This window comes from Protopterus annectens, chromosome 3.part1 (genome assembly GCF_019279795.1).
Source record: "Protopterus annectens isolate FY-2018-M chromosome 3.part1, PAN1.0, whole genome shotgun sequence".
NCBI lineage: Eukaryota > Metazoa > Chordata > Ceratodontiformes > Protopteridae > Protopterus > Protopterus annectens.
In genome coordinates, this window is record NC_056732.1 from 1252664854 (window position 1) to 1252680863 (window position 16010).

Consider the following 16010-nt stretch of genomic DNA (forward strand, 5'->3'; position numbering starts at 1 on the left):
CCCAAACAAAACACTCTATACTCTGAAATTACTCCTTGTAAATATAATATTCAAGATGACTTGCAGAATGACCTCAACCGGTCACCCTAGGTTCCCACAATATCTCCTCCTGAAGTTTGAGACAGGAATTTAGCAAACTGCTACAATACACATTTAAAGCTTTTATGGCAGTGCACTAATAAAAAATGCTCTGTCTCAGACCCATCATCTCCAGTCCTACTCAGCATTGTGGGTTGTCATTCAGTGATTTAACAGCTCATTTATATTTCCCTTATTTTTCTTAAGCTAAGCCAGCTGGTTAACCATTGCCAGTGTCCTCTATTAAAACATATACATTTAATTCGGATACCATAATACTTGTACATTTCTCTTCATTTAAGCAGGGTGCACTGTTGATGCATTTTAACATAATTAAGACAAGCAAAGCTCACAAATACATTTCCAGCACAACCATCTGTAAAAATCAGCTTGATATACAAATGACATACAGTTATTTATAAAATTCCAGCTAGCTGTGCTGGCACAAGTATTACATCTACTGTCTTGCTTCTCCCTGGCATGGCTGGCAGTACCTTCTATCATCACATCTTTCCCCCCTTTGAAGACTCCAGCTAGATTTTTAAGTGACCCTTGAGAAACGTGGCTTGAGAGAAAATAAGATGACCTGGGAATAGATTACCCCATTCACTGTCTTGAGAGTCCATCTGCCTTTGCATTGCTGACCCCATTACAGTGTTACACTGTCATATCATATGCCTGCAACCCTAGGCTCCACCATAGTAACTTGGGATTTTGTTGGCTGGCTCCCTGCAGCCATAGACCCCCCCACTCAGACTCCTACTGCAAATACTCAGCACAAGGGCCTCCCTATCATGGTAAGGCTTCATCATGTCAACACGGTACAGTCTGTGGCCCTGCCTCCTGCCTAGCAGTTTTGCCATATAGTTAACACTGACCTTCCTTACCACTTTGAAGGGTCCCTCCCAAGCTGCGTGCAGTTTACTGATAAGGAAATATTTGAACTACTCTCATCCTGCAAAAAGCAATCACAGGAGGAAGGCATTTGATGAAAACCCTTGAGGCAGTAGAAAGGCCAAAGCACGAAGCAGAGAACTGAAAATGCAAGGAAGAAACATAAAAATGCAAAAACCTCCTGAAAAAGGTTGAATAGGGATGTGTAGATAAGCATTCTTTGGAACCAGAGAGACCAGGAAAGCCTGGGGAAGAGGAGGAAACAGGGTCTGAATGGATAACATCTGGAAGGAAGGGATCTTCTGAGAGGTGTTAAGCTGAGAGAGGTCCAGAATGGGTCTTCAGTTGCCTTCCTTCCTGGGAACCAGAAACATTTTGGAATAAAATCCCTTCCATTCCTGGAGAGGGGGAACAGCCTGAAAGGTGCCTTGAGAAAAAAGGCCCTGAAGCAGCTCTGGAAAGAAAGGAAACTGTTCCTAAGGAGGTTGAGGGATGCCTAGGAAGGCATTTCCACACCATGAAGTATCCCTGACCGATGATAGACAGAACCCAAGAGTCTTCGGTGATCCTTAACCAACTGGGAATGGACAGAGAAAGACAGACACAAAGGAACCTCACTGAGGAAAGGGGAAAACAGATGGAAACTGGTCTGTCTTGAAATGGAGGTTTAGGAGAAGTGGAAGTCTGAGCAGATTTAGCAGTAGGAACCAGCCTAGAACCCTTTTTACCTTTGGGGGGGGGGTGCTGCAGCTGTCTGCAAATAAAAGCAGATTTAGAGGGCCAATTCCTTTGGAACTTGAGAATAGGGGAAACATAAATATGCTCCAATTCTTGTAAGTCCATCCAATGATTTTACAGAGGCTTAAAAAGCTCAGCAGCTACAGAACCAAACGGGCTGTTATTATCAAGAGGAGCATCCACACTTTAGCCTTAATGTCATCAGGCAAAGGCTGGAGACAAAGTCAAAAACAGGGTCTAAAAACAGAACCAAAAGCAGCAGCTCTAGAGGAGACATCAGCTCCATCATAACTACATTTAACACAGTGGTGGGCTATTTGAAAAATGAGGCCCAATAAAGAAAGGGTCGAGGACTTCTCTTCAGAAACAGGAAGATCAGCCTGAGAAAGAAAGGCTAAAATATACCTGGTCATATGGGGCTGGTAATTAGTAGCTGGAAAGGCCAAGGTGGCAGCAGTACAGACTTTCTTACCCATCCATTCCATGGCCCTACTGTCCTTGTCTGAAGGAAGCAGTTTAGTAGAAGGCAAAGGCTTCAAGGGTTTGTCAGAAGAGGGGCACCACAGAAGGGTCACGCCATTTGCAGTGAAACATAAAATCCACAGGCTTTTTGTAAAACCTGTCAAGTTCTGTAGGAGCTGGAGAAGAATCTGGGCCACAGAAACAGCAGAAAAGGTACCTAAAAGGGCAGCCAAGACAGGAGGTACAGCACAGGGTTTAAGGGACTCCATCAGGAGGAGCTCATAATACCTCTCCTGAATGTCAGATACCTGAAAGCAGTCCCATTTAAAGTACTCCATCATACAAGAAATAATTTCCTCCAAAAGAGAGTTCTTCAAAGGGAGAGTCTTCCTCTTCAGAGCCACAACCCAGATGCCATCAATGCATTAAACAACCCCTGGGTAAAATCCTGCCATTCAACCTAGGGATCTTTAGGAGCAGGGGAAATGTACTTTGTTTTTTTCTTTTGAGGGATGTCTAGGAGTTTCAGTCCCCTGCCTACATTCAATTCACATACTAGGAATCTCTCACTGACAAGATCTGCGGAATCCCCCTTGGACCCTCTGAAATGATCAGCCAATGTTCACTCTTGACACCTGGAAAGGACGACCTCAGAGCCTCCGAGGACATGCAAGAAATCAGATCAATGCAGGCATCCAATATGGTCATGAAAGAGAAATCCAACGTAACAACTGGGCAATCCTCTGGGCTTTCATCAGCCTCAAGAGACACATCCAAGGATGTAGGACAGCAGCCAAATCAGATCAGACTCTCTTGACCTTTTTCTTGGCAGGCAGCAACCTTCTGGATGGCAGGATTCCACCATCGCACCCTGCACCAACAATTCAAGAAAGTGGTTCTCCAAATAGTTGGACAAGGAAGACAGACGACTGTGTAGGGTCTTGGGGACAAATGCTTGACAGACAGAACACTGCATATGGCCATGAAAATCACCCAAACAAGAGAGAGACTGCTTGTGACAATCCTTATGTGGACTCTGCCTCCCACACTGATATTTTCCCTTTGTGAATGACATGTAAACCCACAATACTGAAAAAGAAAGATAAAAAACCCTAATGGGGCACTTATCTGAAACACAGCTCAGTAACCAGCAGAGAAGCAGCAGCATTCAGACCTACATTCAGGGATGGCATCTGGACTGGCAGCAAAGAAGTTCCGAGGTATGTACATCACCTTTATGCCCTACACCTTCAGTGGGGAGCATACTTGTGACATACAACGTCTACAAAATCCTAAGGCTTTGGTATACTGGCTGGACGTTTGGCTACCTTTGGCAGGGAATCCCTTAAGTAAAGAATACTGCAACAGTGATATGGAAGGACATCTGAAGAAGATGACAGCCAATGTGGGCACAGAGAAGAGAGTGCTGATAATCAGAGAGTCCATCACAAAGGGGATTCAGAGTCTTAGAAATTGAGAAAGGAAAGAGCACAATTTCAGTAAAACCAGCATCCTGGCCTACTCTGAGTAATATACAGGATGGGTGACCAAGATGTTTACCAAGGATGAAGTAGGGGCATATATGATGCATGACAGATCAAATCAGATGACACAATTGAAAGCTGAAGTACCAGGTAAAAGAGAAATGGGGTAGAAGACAGTTGCTGGAAGAATAATGGAGGCAGTCTTCTGAGAAGCGTTGCCTGTACTTAAGCATACATCAAGGAAAGAAAAGATTAAGCAGTACAATGACCAACTTCAACAATAAGCAAAGGAGAAATGGATGGCACTGGTAAAAGGAGGGCAGACCTAGAAGAGAGACCATCTGTACCCCAGGAAAGACTCCATCTTAGCCCTACTGATGGGTTGGCACCAACAACTGCACCTTTAAATCAAGTTAAAATAGGGATTAGGGTCACAGACATAGAGGTAGTCATTCAGGTAGCAGGTAAATGTAAAATCAGATGTACAACACAGCAAAGGACAAACAAGGATGAATAAGCTTGGCCGAGTATTATTACTTTAGAATGCAAGTCTGGGTATGACAACAGAGGAAATGAAAGCAGTGATGTAGAAAGAGAATGGAGATTGCTGGTATCACAGTAACAAGGATTGGTGACAAAAAGGGGTCAAGACAAGGAGATGCATGGCTGCACAGGTGAGGCTGTTCGGGCATAAGGCAAAAGGGAGAAATGGAAATGGAGAAGCTTTCAACATAAAGGAAAGCACAATGCAAAGGTAAGACAGGAGGTACACCAAACCAAGAATGAGGCAGGAAACCAGGTATAACCAGTGCTGGCAGTTAAGGTAGAGTAAGGAGAGAAGGTGGATAATACAGTTGGTATAGTGAATGATACAGTGCAGGGGGAGAAACATCCATGACTGGAGGACAGAATAAAAGTGCAGTGTGGGAGGAAGAATATGAGATGAAGGAAAGGACTCTTCCAGGAGCAGACAGGGAGATTTCCAAGCTGGAGAGTAAAGAGGGCACAGAGGGTGACAGAGGTTTTGGACCACAAGGGTTTCAGCCAGCTGGTGCAGGACTGCACCAGAAAGGACAGAGGTCTCTCTGTAGTTCTAACCAAGAAAGAAGGTTATGGATGCCCAGGCAGCATTACTCACTGGCACCCTCAGCCAACAACTATCAAGCCTCTGTGAGGTTTAGAGTGGAAGGGAAGTGAACAATATAAATGCAAAGATGATGCTACTGGATTTTGGGAGAATATCTTAACTATTTCTTCCAGTTCTCCATAATCTTAAATAGCTAGACAGTAAACTGAAACATCAATACAGTATGGGAATGCGTCAGGGATGGAGATCTCATGCCTATACAGAAGTGTGCAAGAAAGAGGCAAAAAGAGAAAGATAATGTGGCTACAAAGAAATCTGAAAATGTCAACAAAGAAAAAAGAAAGAGATGGCCTGCATCAGCTGGAAAGGAAGAGGAGGCATGTTTGACTGCATTTCTCTCAAAGAAAGAAAAAAATGGAAGGAAGCTGTGCTAGAAGGGAAGCACAGCAGAGTGAGGAGAGCAGTGTATGGATATTAGGATAAACAAGGAGGAAGGAATGGCAGACATTAGGGAATAAATTACAAGAACCAGGTGGACTACTTTCTTCAGTCCTCAGAAATATGGTTGGTGTACATGGACACTCCTTGTGGTTCCCGCAGAACAAAGTGCTAAGTGTGGTACCCTTGTACAAGGAAAGTAGTAAGAAAAATCCAGAAAAACTGCAGGGATGCTAGCTTAATTGCAGTGCCATGTAAAAGTCAAAGGTAATCTGAGGGAAAGCTGAAAACATTCACAGAGGACAACAATCTCAAGTAATGCAGCCAACGCATCTTCATGACTGGAAGTATCCATCAGTCAAACCCTGTGAGATTGAGCAACAAGTGAAAGTTTTGGGGAGTACAGACATGGCCTACCTCAGCTTCAGCAACTTTATCTAGCACAAGCAGCTGATAGGAAAACTGGATGGACTAGAATACCATTTGGTTGAATACGTTTGGCTGAATGATAAGACACAGCTGGTTGTGGTGACAGGGACAAAAGCAGGAATAAGGAAACTGACTAAAGGATTGTTGCAGATGGTCTCTGGTCCAGTGCTCGTCTCAGGCGATCTTTTGAGGAATCACAGGACAGGATCAAACTGTTCAATGATAGCACAAGGTGCAACAGAAGAAAATGGTGGGAAGAGATTTAACAGCAGGCCAAGTGAGCAGACAAATGGCAGCTGACATTCAGTACACACAAATGCAAAGTACTGCAACTGGGTCACAACCACCACAGTAAGAATTATGAGCTGGGAGGAATGGAACTGAATGCAAAAGAGCAGGAAAAGGATTTACGGGTACTAATCACAACTATACAAAAAGAATACGAACGACTCAGTGTAAAAACAAGGTGCATAAAACAGATACGCAAAATGAAATAAAATGTACCAAGTTAACACACAAACATACGTTTATTCAAACCAAAAATAAAAATGGTTAGCGCTTTCACAACTATACTAGTTGCTTCATCACAACTAGACTGGACCACCAGGAGCATAATAAGTGGGGCAACAGCAACAGTCAAAATATTGGAGGGCATTCTCAGTCAAATAGACAATGGAAGAACAGCGTCTACATGGATCTGGTTGGACAACACCTTGAGAAAATCACGCAGCTCTGTAGGCCTCACAGAGAAGGGCCATGCAGATGCTGAAACGGTCCACAGGAAAGCACAAAAAAAAAATCCATGCAATGGAGGTGGAAGAATATGACCACAGACTACAGATGTCATCTCTTCTCACCAGAAGCCAGAAGAGACAGGGCAATCAAGACGCTGATGTAAAATATGACAGAAATGTGGGGACTGAGTTTTTTGAAAGGGGAAGACAAGGGCACAGACAACACATTGCAGGGAAAGTACAGTCGTGTACACTTACCATAAATGTAGGTGTTAAGAGTGTATTCACTGCTGCAGTCCTGACTTCTGGAATTTCCTGTCATGAAATCCCTTGGCCGGCCTTACTACCAGAAAAAATTATTTCCTCCTCCCAAGGCTGGCGGACAGCCTAACCAACGTCAGTACACGTGGGTACATAGGGAGCCAGCCTACGTCGAGAAATCTTTTTTTCTTGTTCCCTAACAGGTAGAAGCCCCAAGTGAGCAGTAGGGAACTGAGGAAGAGAACCCCTACAGGAAGAGAGGCCATGGGGGGGTTCCCTTGGCTAGAAGAGAGGATATGAGTAAATGACCAAGTAGGCTAACGGGGAAGGAAGGAGGGAAAGAAGACTGCAACAGTGAATACACTCAAACATCTACATTTATGCTAAGTGTACACACCTGTATTTTCTTTGTGTTTCACTGTTGCAGTTCTGACTTGTGGGAAGATTCCCAAAGCTGAAAAGAGGGAGGAAGGAGATTAGGGAGGGGAGAGGATGCCCTACAATATGCCAGTGGCAAATCCTGCTATGGACCTATAAAAGGCTGCCAAGAGGTAGTGTTTGGTGAAGATATGCATAGATGACCAGGGGGCAGCTTCCAGTTATGTCCTTAGTAGGGACCCCTTTCAAGAAGGCAGCAGAGGTTGCAGTACCTCTAGTGGAGTGTGACCTGACTGCCTCAATTTTTTGCCATGATGGCTTTAACTAAAAAATACAGTGGGAGATCCATTTTCAGATGGTCTGTTTAGAAGCTAGTTTTCCCCTCACAGCCAGGGACAAAAGTCACAGAAAGCTGGTCAGATTTTCTCAAAGCTCTTGTTCTGTCAAGATAGTAGCGGAGCTGCCTATGCACATCCACACAAAGAAGTACTCTTTCCCCTTTCCCTGGAAAAGAATGCTGGCAGGTGAATGGCTTGATTTAGAGTAGTGCCAGTGAGCACCTTGGGCATGAAAATGGCTCAATTCTGAGGGAAACCCTGTCTGGGTAGAAGATAAGGAAAGGTTCCACCACCATGAGAGCCTACAGTTCAGAGATCCTCCTGGCTGAGGTGCCAGCCAGCAGCAGAGCAGTTTTCCAATTCAGAAACTTTAATTGGGCAGAGGTTGAAGGTTCAAAAGGAGGCAATGTCAATTTTTCCAAAACAAGGTTAAGGTCCCATGGAGGGGTAGGTTGCCTCCCTGGTGGTATGATGTGGATAACTCCACTAAGAAATTGCCTTAAACAATAGATGGGAAAAGGCAGGAGGAAGAGCAGTTATGAGCCGAAATGGCAGCTGCATGAATTTTAATGGAGGAGTTGGAAAGGCCTTTATCAACAAGGCTAGCCAGGTAATCTAGAACAGTAGCAATCTGGTCTGAATCAGGACTGTGTTGCTGCTGCTGACACCAGACGGAAAATCTTTTCCACTTAGCCAAGTATGACTTCCATATGCTAGGCCGTCTAGATTATTTGAGAATGTCCTGAACCAGTTTGCTTACAGCAATCTGGTTCCTGGATGCTGTGGAATCATCCAAGCTGAAAGGCTAAGAGTCTGCAGGTTGGGGTGCACAATCTTTCCCTTGTCCTGAGTGAGAAGGTCGACTCTCTCAGGAAACAGCCATGGAGTCTGGTTGGTTAGTTTGAAAAGCAAAGGATACCAGTGCTGCCTGGGCCAGTCTGGGGGCTATCAGTATTGCCCTTGGGACCTCTTATCTTATCTTTAGAAGCCCTTGAGGTAGTAGGAGTAAGGGAGAGAATGCATAAATGAGGAGATGAGTCCAAAGCAAAGAGAAAGCATCTGTTCTCCAGACTGATTTCTGTTTGATCCTGGAACAGAATCTTTCCAGCTGACATCTCTGGTCCATGCTGTTAAATATTTCCCGATGCAGATCCCATTCAAGGGGATCCATCACATTTCTGCTGAGGTGATCTGCTAGAGTATTTTGAACCACTGAAAGGTATTGTGCCAGAAGGTGCAACCCCAGATAGTGAGTTTCCCAAACTTGCCTTGCTAGGTGGCATACAGGGTAAGAGTGGGTAACCCTATCTGTTTAATTTACCACAAAATTGTGGTGGTGTCTGTTTTGACCAACAGGACCCCTGGTTCCCATTTTTCCTTCAAAGCTATCAGGCCTTTTTGCACTGCCATAAGCTCTTTCAGTTTATTTGCCTGTCCTTGAACTGAACCTCCCACTTCCCTTGGGATTGGAGGTATTAAAAAAGTGAAAAGCCAGGCTGTCTCCGAGGCATTTATGGTGAAATGTTGGCCCTGGTGAGTGAATCTGAATGGATGGCCTCGAATATGGGCGCATGCCTGTACTCACCATGTAAATTCCTCTTTAAGACAAGGGATCAGCTGTATCTCAGTCATCAGGGACTGAGTGCTGGCACCATACATTTTTATTGTACCCTGGAGTTTCCTCATGTGCAGCCTGGTCAGTGGAACCATGAGGATACAAAATGCCATGTATCTCAGTGCTTGGAGAAATTCTGTCCAAGATGCATTGTTTCTGCTGGATACTTTGAAAGTAGTGGGTCAAAAAGGAGACCTTGTCTGGGGGATATGAAGGCTTTTTGAAGTGAAGAGTCCAGGAAATGTTTGGATAAACTTCAGATCCTTGTAAAGTTTTGATAGATCAATTGTCCAGGTATGGGTACATTTGGGGTCTATATTAGATAAACAAAAGTTTATCTTACCGAACGCTGACATTATTGAAAATCCCAGAACTCGAAACTGCAATTGTCGGGGGCTGCGCTCCCCACACCCCCCACTAAATATATATCCCAACTCCGAGATCGCACTACAGTGAGGAAAGGACAAATATTCCCATCTTCACTGTACTGCGATCTCACAATTCCGGTTTCGGGTTCCAGTATTTTTGCTCATGTTAGCATTCGGTAAGATAAACTTTTCTTTATCTAATATAGACCCGTACATTTGGACCCCTCTGGTCCCGCAGAAGGCAAGTGTAGGGGCTAAGCACTTGATGAAAACCCTTGGAGCAGTAGACAAGTCACAGGGCAGTGCTGAAAATTGACAATGACTGGAACCTGCTCTGAAAAAAAAAGAAAGTTTCTGTGTGATTCCTGAATTGGAATGTGCAGGTAGGCATCTTTAAGACCCAGAGAAACCATAAAGGCTCATAGGGATATCATGGGCAGGAGTTTTTGAAAAGTCAGTATTTTGAATTTTGGAACCAGGAGAAACTGACTGAGGTTGGACAGGTCTAAGAAAGGACGCCAAGAGCCTTCTTTTCTGGGAACCAGGAACAGTCTGCAGTAGAAACTTTTGCCTTTTTGATGTTCTGGAACTGGTTGCACTAATCCCAGAGAACAGAAAATCTGGATATGAGAAAGGGCTTCGGTTTTTTGATTGTGAGTAATATCTGGACAGCCTGAGTATTTTAAAGGCTCTTTGAAAGTGAGTTTGTAACCATTTGAAATAATGTCTAGAACCCACTTGTCTGAAGTTATGTGAGTCCAATTTTGTTTGAATAGGGACAGCCTTCCTGATAGCCTTGTTTATGTGTTGGGGGAGCAGGGTGGGTGACTCATTGATGCTCTCTGGCAGAAACTTGGGGCCTTGAACCCCTTGACTGAAAGTTTCAGAGGTCCTTTGCTTGGCCTGTGTCTCTGCAGCTACTGCCATTGCCACTGCCTGCGAGTCCTTTCCAGCTGGGTTTTCCTCTACCTGCCTCTACGCTGGGAGGGAAAGGACCAGTGTTCAGTGGGAAAGTTCCTACTAAATCTAGAAGGCTGGACTTGGAGGAAGTCTTTTGCAGTCTGCATAGATTTAGCTTTATCCCCCACCTTTTTAAGAACAGCCTCAGCTTTAGGTCCAGAGAGGAATTTCTTGTCAAGGGGAGCATCAAGAGGGTTGGATCTAACATGGTCAGGAACAGATTGTTCCCTAAGCCATGCATGCCTTCTAATAACGGAGACAGTGGCAACTGCCCAGCTAGAAGTCTCCATAGCATCATAACCACACTGTAAGGAATGCCTTACTACCTGAGAACTGGAGGGGCAGAGATTCAAAAGCTATTTAAATAAGTTTTTATCCTCCCATGAAGAGACCTTTTTTTAAGTTGACCCAGAATGGTAATCATGTGAAAATTACAGCTGAGAACCCTCGCAGTAAGGGTGACTGATGTATACCTTATTCTCAATCCTATTAGGGGGGGGGGCAGCTCTCTTTATCTGTAGGTAAAGGCTTGTTTCAAGGGCAACTGGTTCTAGCCACTTTGAGTCCTGGGGTGACCACCTCTGGATCAGTAGATGGATTTTTAAAAAAGTATTTATGGGAGTCCTATACCCTACAAAACCGGTCTAGTTTATGAGAGGTTGGGGGAAGAGTCAGGACTTAAGGAGGAATCCTATAAGACATCCTCAACCACCTCTAAAATGGGTTGAATAGCAACAGGTTTGTGCGCTGGCTGATCTAGGAACTCCCCAATTCTCTTTTTTGACAGAGTATTCCTGTGCTTCCTCCACAGGAAATGTTCCCTCATAGTATGGGGAAGTCTCTCCAAAGGTGATATCCTTTGGGGAAGAGCCAAAGAACAGGTAGTTAGGGAGGGTCCTTCTTCAGAAACAGACCCCTCTAGGTCTGAATCCTCCTCAAATTTAAAAGGATCTGGGAAAGCTTCAGAAGTAGGATCCTTTTTCCTTTTACCTGGGGAGGCATCCCCAGGTACTTGTCTAGACCTAAAAGTGGATATCAGGTCTTTAGCTAGTCCAAGTCCTGTTGGTATCATTGAGAAAGGGAGCTGGTAGGCCTAGACGAAGGCCCTGCAGCAGTACTTCTCTTGGGAATCGCTTAGGCCTTGGACCTAGGGATGTCCAACATCCTGACACCCATCTCTCTGGAGGAAAGATGAACCAGTGTAGGCCAAAGCTGCAAAGGAACATCACTGGGAAAAGAGAACTCTTCAGAAGCAGAGGCCTGCACAGCGGCCCCAGACCTGACCACCGAGCTGAAAGCAAGGGCCTGTGCTAAAGCAGGGGAACCCGACAGTATGCTGGACTCCGAATGGGTCTGTACAGAGGCCTGTGCCACCATCCTAAACACATTAGGGGGCTGCAAAAGCACCTCACCTTCAACAATCACAGACCTAGAAGGAGAAACAGGTGGAGAATCGTTGTCATCTAAGGGCATAAGCTTGGGTATCATCTTTTTACCTCTTATGCCTAGGCTACTCAACCTAAGAATGACAGGCGGACACCATCGGACACTGATGAGAAGAGGCCTGACATCTAATCATCAGACTTAAAGCGGGCATAAAAGCAGCAACTAGGGATGTTGTGATCCGGGCCTAAACAAGTGACAGAAAGCAAGTGAAAGTATCTTTGTGTGATTTGCTTAACACAGCGGAGACCACTTTCTTTATCTGACATGAATCCCTTTCTTTATCTGACATGAATTTAAAGTGAAGAGAGTTCTTAGTAGGGTACTTATCTTTCTGACAACTTCTCTCTAGTGGGGACTGACTGACACACTGAAACACTGCTTCAGGCACCAACAAAACTGACTTCATGACATAGGCTAGCTCCTATATACCCAAGCATACTGACGCTGGTTAGGGGATCCACCACCCTTAGGAGGAGGAAAGTACTTTCTCTGGTAGTCAGACTGGCCAAGGACATTCATGGCAGGAAATCCCACAAGTCAGGACTGCAACAGTGAAACATGAAGATCAACTATTCCCTTGATTTCCAAAAGCCCTTCCTCACAAACAGGAATGCGAACCAATGGAAGGGGCTACCAGAATGGATGGTGGATAGACAATCTACAGAGGAATCCAACAATGCATGAAACAGGTCGAGAAAGGATGGGGTAAAGGTATGGATGGAGGGGAATCTTCAATGTTAAATGCATTTAAAGGGCAGACCGGACATGCTTACTTTCTTCTTCAGCCTTCAATTTAGTTGAGCATCATTTCTGTTTCAACCAGAAAAGGAGGAACAAAACAGAAGCATAAAAGAATTTCTTAACAGTGGATGTTTTAGAACATCCTGCAATGAGCCTATGGCAGGAAGCAAGGGCAACAGATGCATCAGTTTTCACAGCACCCACAATATTTTCAGCAATAGAGACAGCTTTTCAACCAGGACCAATATCACCAGGAAGAGCAGCCCAGAAACAGTATCTGCTTCAAGGACATGCCAAAATATGCAGAACTACAGTTCTGTGGCCTGTTACAGTACTGTATGACACTATGACATGTGGACTTTGTAAACCCAAGCTGTCACTCAACTTATTTTCATTAAAGCACCTAAAGCTGTACCCCCATGACAACTAAAGATACATTTCAAGTGTGTCCCTAGACTTCCTGCAGTTCAGTATTATTATTACATTTTTTATTGTAGTTATTTTTATTGCAACTTTTCCCCCAAATGGCTTGGGTCTTACTCCTATAATTTTAGTCTAATTCTATTCCTACTTTTTTTCTTAGCAGCCTAGCTTATCTTGTACAGTAGGTATAGTAGCCTGTCCTGATGACCACTTGATGGTCATCAAGATCTGGATGCCTTAACCTGTCAGGTTTAGAGATACTCCAAAAGAAATATCATCTTCAGAGATGCACAGGTCTTGCAAGTACCAAACTCTCACAGGGATGCAGTCAAACTCAGACGAAATAGCCTGGGAGAAGTACTACACCACAAAATCAGACAGAAAGCCAAGAACTAGAACAAAGACGGGGTATCAAATGGGCTAGCCCTCCCCAAAGAGAGATACTACCCACCATTGACCAGTTCCTTCACCAGAAAGCCAGAAGTAAAGCAATCATTTAAGATTACTCTGCGACTCCAACTGACTGGTTAAGTATTTAAGCATGTGTAATAAAAAAGCCGTTCATGGTCTGATACAACTGGGGGGGGGGGGGGGGCAGTGTAGTATGACAAGGAACCATCAAAAACATTTACATAACAAATTACATTCAGTGTACAGAGTGAAGAGTTTAAGAAGGAATAAACTGAACATTACTAACAGTGGCAGCAATCAGTCTGCCACATGAGCATTTGGAGGACTGTTCAATTCTGGCAATACTGGACAGAAGCCTGTATACTAGCAAAGAAAAATGGCTTCACAGAAAATACCATGAAAACAAAGAGGCACATGTAAGGACTAATATCTTTATTCCTAAATCAGGAGGCTAACAGTTTAGACAGCTGCTTGCAGGGAAAGATAATCCAATTTGGGACCAAACAGTAAGATATATGCTACACAAGCACAATTCTAACTAGACACAAGTCTGTTATACAATTGACAGGCCTCAATTTAAAAGTAGCTCAGTACTTAAAAATCATCTAAACACCCAACTACTGCAACTATACCATAGTTAAATCATACATTTTCCAGTACCTTAATAGGCAGCACTCACTCCTTTGGTGCTGAAGGCTGTGGGCTCTAGTTGCGCACTAGCTAGTTAGAATTTTCCAGTACTGACACTACAGTGCAGCATAACGGAGATGCTGCACTACTGAGCATGCCATCCTTAGGATGAGACATTAAACCGAGGCCCAATTAGCCCGATTTGGTGGTAGTTCAGGTCAATGTAAAAAATGCCATGGCACTTACTGAAAAGAGTACAGGTCCTTTACCCCACACCCCCCCAACTATATATACTAACTCCAGGGTCGCACTACAGTGGAGAAAAGGACTTATTCCTTTTACTTGCCCTACAGTGCTCTAGACACTGCCAGTTCTAATTGTCAGTCAAATGAGGTTTCTGTCATTTGGGCTCAGTCAAATGAGTGTCAGTCACATGAAGATAACCCATATATATATATATATATATATATATATATATATATATATATATATATATATATATATGTACACACACATATATATATATATATATATATATATATATATATATATATACACACACACACATATATATATATACATATATATACTGTATATATATATATATATATATATATATATATATATATATATATGTATATACACACACAAAATGTACACATATTCATACTTTCCTTTACAGCCATAGTAAATTTTCATCCCTATTAGACCACTACTCCTTTTTCCATAACCATCATTTAACTTTACTTAATATTGTTGCGAAAGTTCATTAGCCATTAAACATACAATGTTTTCATTCCATATAACCCATACTACATAAAATGACTCATCTATTCTTAACATATTTTCCTCTGTTCTTCTAATATCCATATTATTTCTATCCACTTCTTTTATATCTTAAAAACAATCTTTTTTACATAGTTTTCCCTACAACCTTTTTACTCCTTTATATTTTAAAAACATGTTCCATAGTTTCTTCTTGAGAAACAAATTCTACCACTTTTCTTTTTATATGGCATATTTCCTTTTACTGATAATTTATTAAAATTACCAGTCACTACAAAAAATATTGACATTCTTTCTGATTACAGTATTTGCTTCTTATTTTTATAGCTTTAATTTGTTCATCTGTTAGAGTTTTCCATGGTTATACATAGTAATGTTTTATCGTTACATTCTTATACTACCCTTTTCCATCTTTTTCTATATGAATTTCTTTCCACAAAAAAAATATTTTTTCTTGGTAACATTTTATTTCGTCATTTATACACATTTACTCTTACCATACCCCAAAATTCATCATGCTTATATTTATACAGTTTTTACTAGAAATCACTCATCTTTTTCATTTATCTACTTATACACTTTGTACAAATGTAATGAAGCAGCATATAACACTGGGTTAATTATCCTTAAACCCACTTTCCTATTAAATTTACACACAAAACTCAATCTTTTTTTAATCTAGAACTATATATAAATGAAAAAAATATCTGAACCAATTCCTTTTCACATAACTGTTGGCAACATAAATGCACTTGCCAAGTATGCTATTTTTCCTATCAGTATTGAATTTGTCAAATAAGCCTTTTTTTCTGAATAATAATTTATATGCTCACCAGAAAAGACAGGTTTGTTTTATTTCTTCCATTGTTTTCCCCACTGAAGTCTACTTACATATTTACTCCCAAATTTTATACCCAACATAGGGGATATATATTTTCCAATGAAATTTCTATCATTACCTAAACCTTTACTTTTCTCTCTAAAGAGATCCCAGTCACCTCTAGACACTCATTTGGGCAAATTATTTCTTTCATCCAGATTTTTCTTGCAATGATTATGTCATCTGCATATGTTAACAGAACTGGAATTCTTAACCCTTCAGGTGTTATACACCCCCGCCTCCTTCATTTTGTAATTTATTGCATATACTAGGTAACCGTCCAAAAGACACGTCAGGCAGAGAGCCAAAGAAGAGTCAGAATCCAAAATAAGAACTTTCGTTCGCTTTAATAAAACACAAACTTCTTCAGAAAATACATACAATGCCACAGCACCACCCATTTATACAACAATTAAACAAACCACATGA

The 16010-nt window shown here is 42.4% G+C and overlaps 1 protein-coding gene across 2 annotated transcripts in view; it reads right to left on the bottom strand.

The window, feature by feature from the left end:
- URI1 (URI1 prefoldin like chaperone) overlaps nucleotides 1-16010 on the bottom strand; it is an 844005-nt gene that overhangs the window by 747274 nt on the left and 80721 nt on the right. The gene's annotated exons all lie outside the window — the stretch shown is intronic.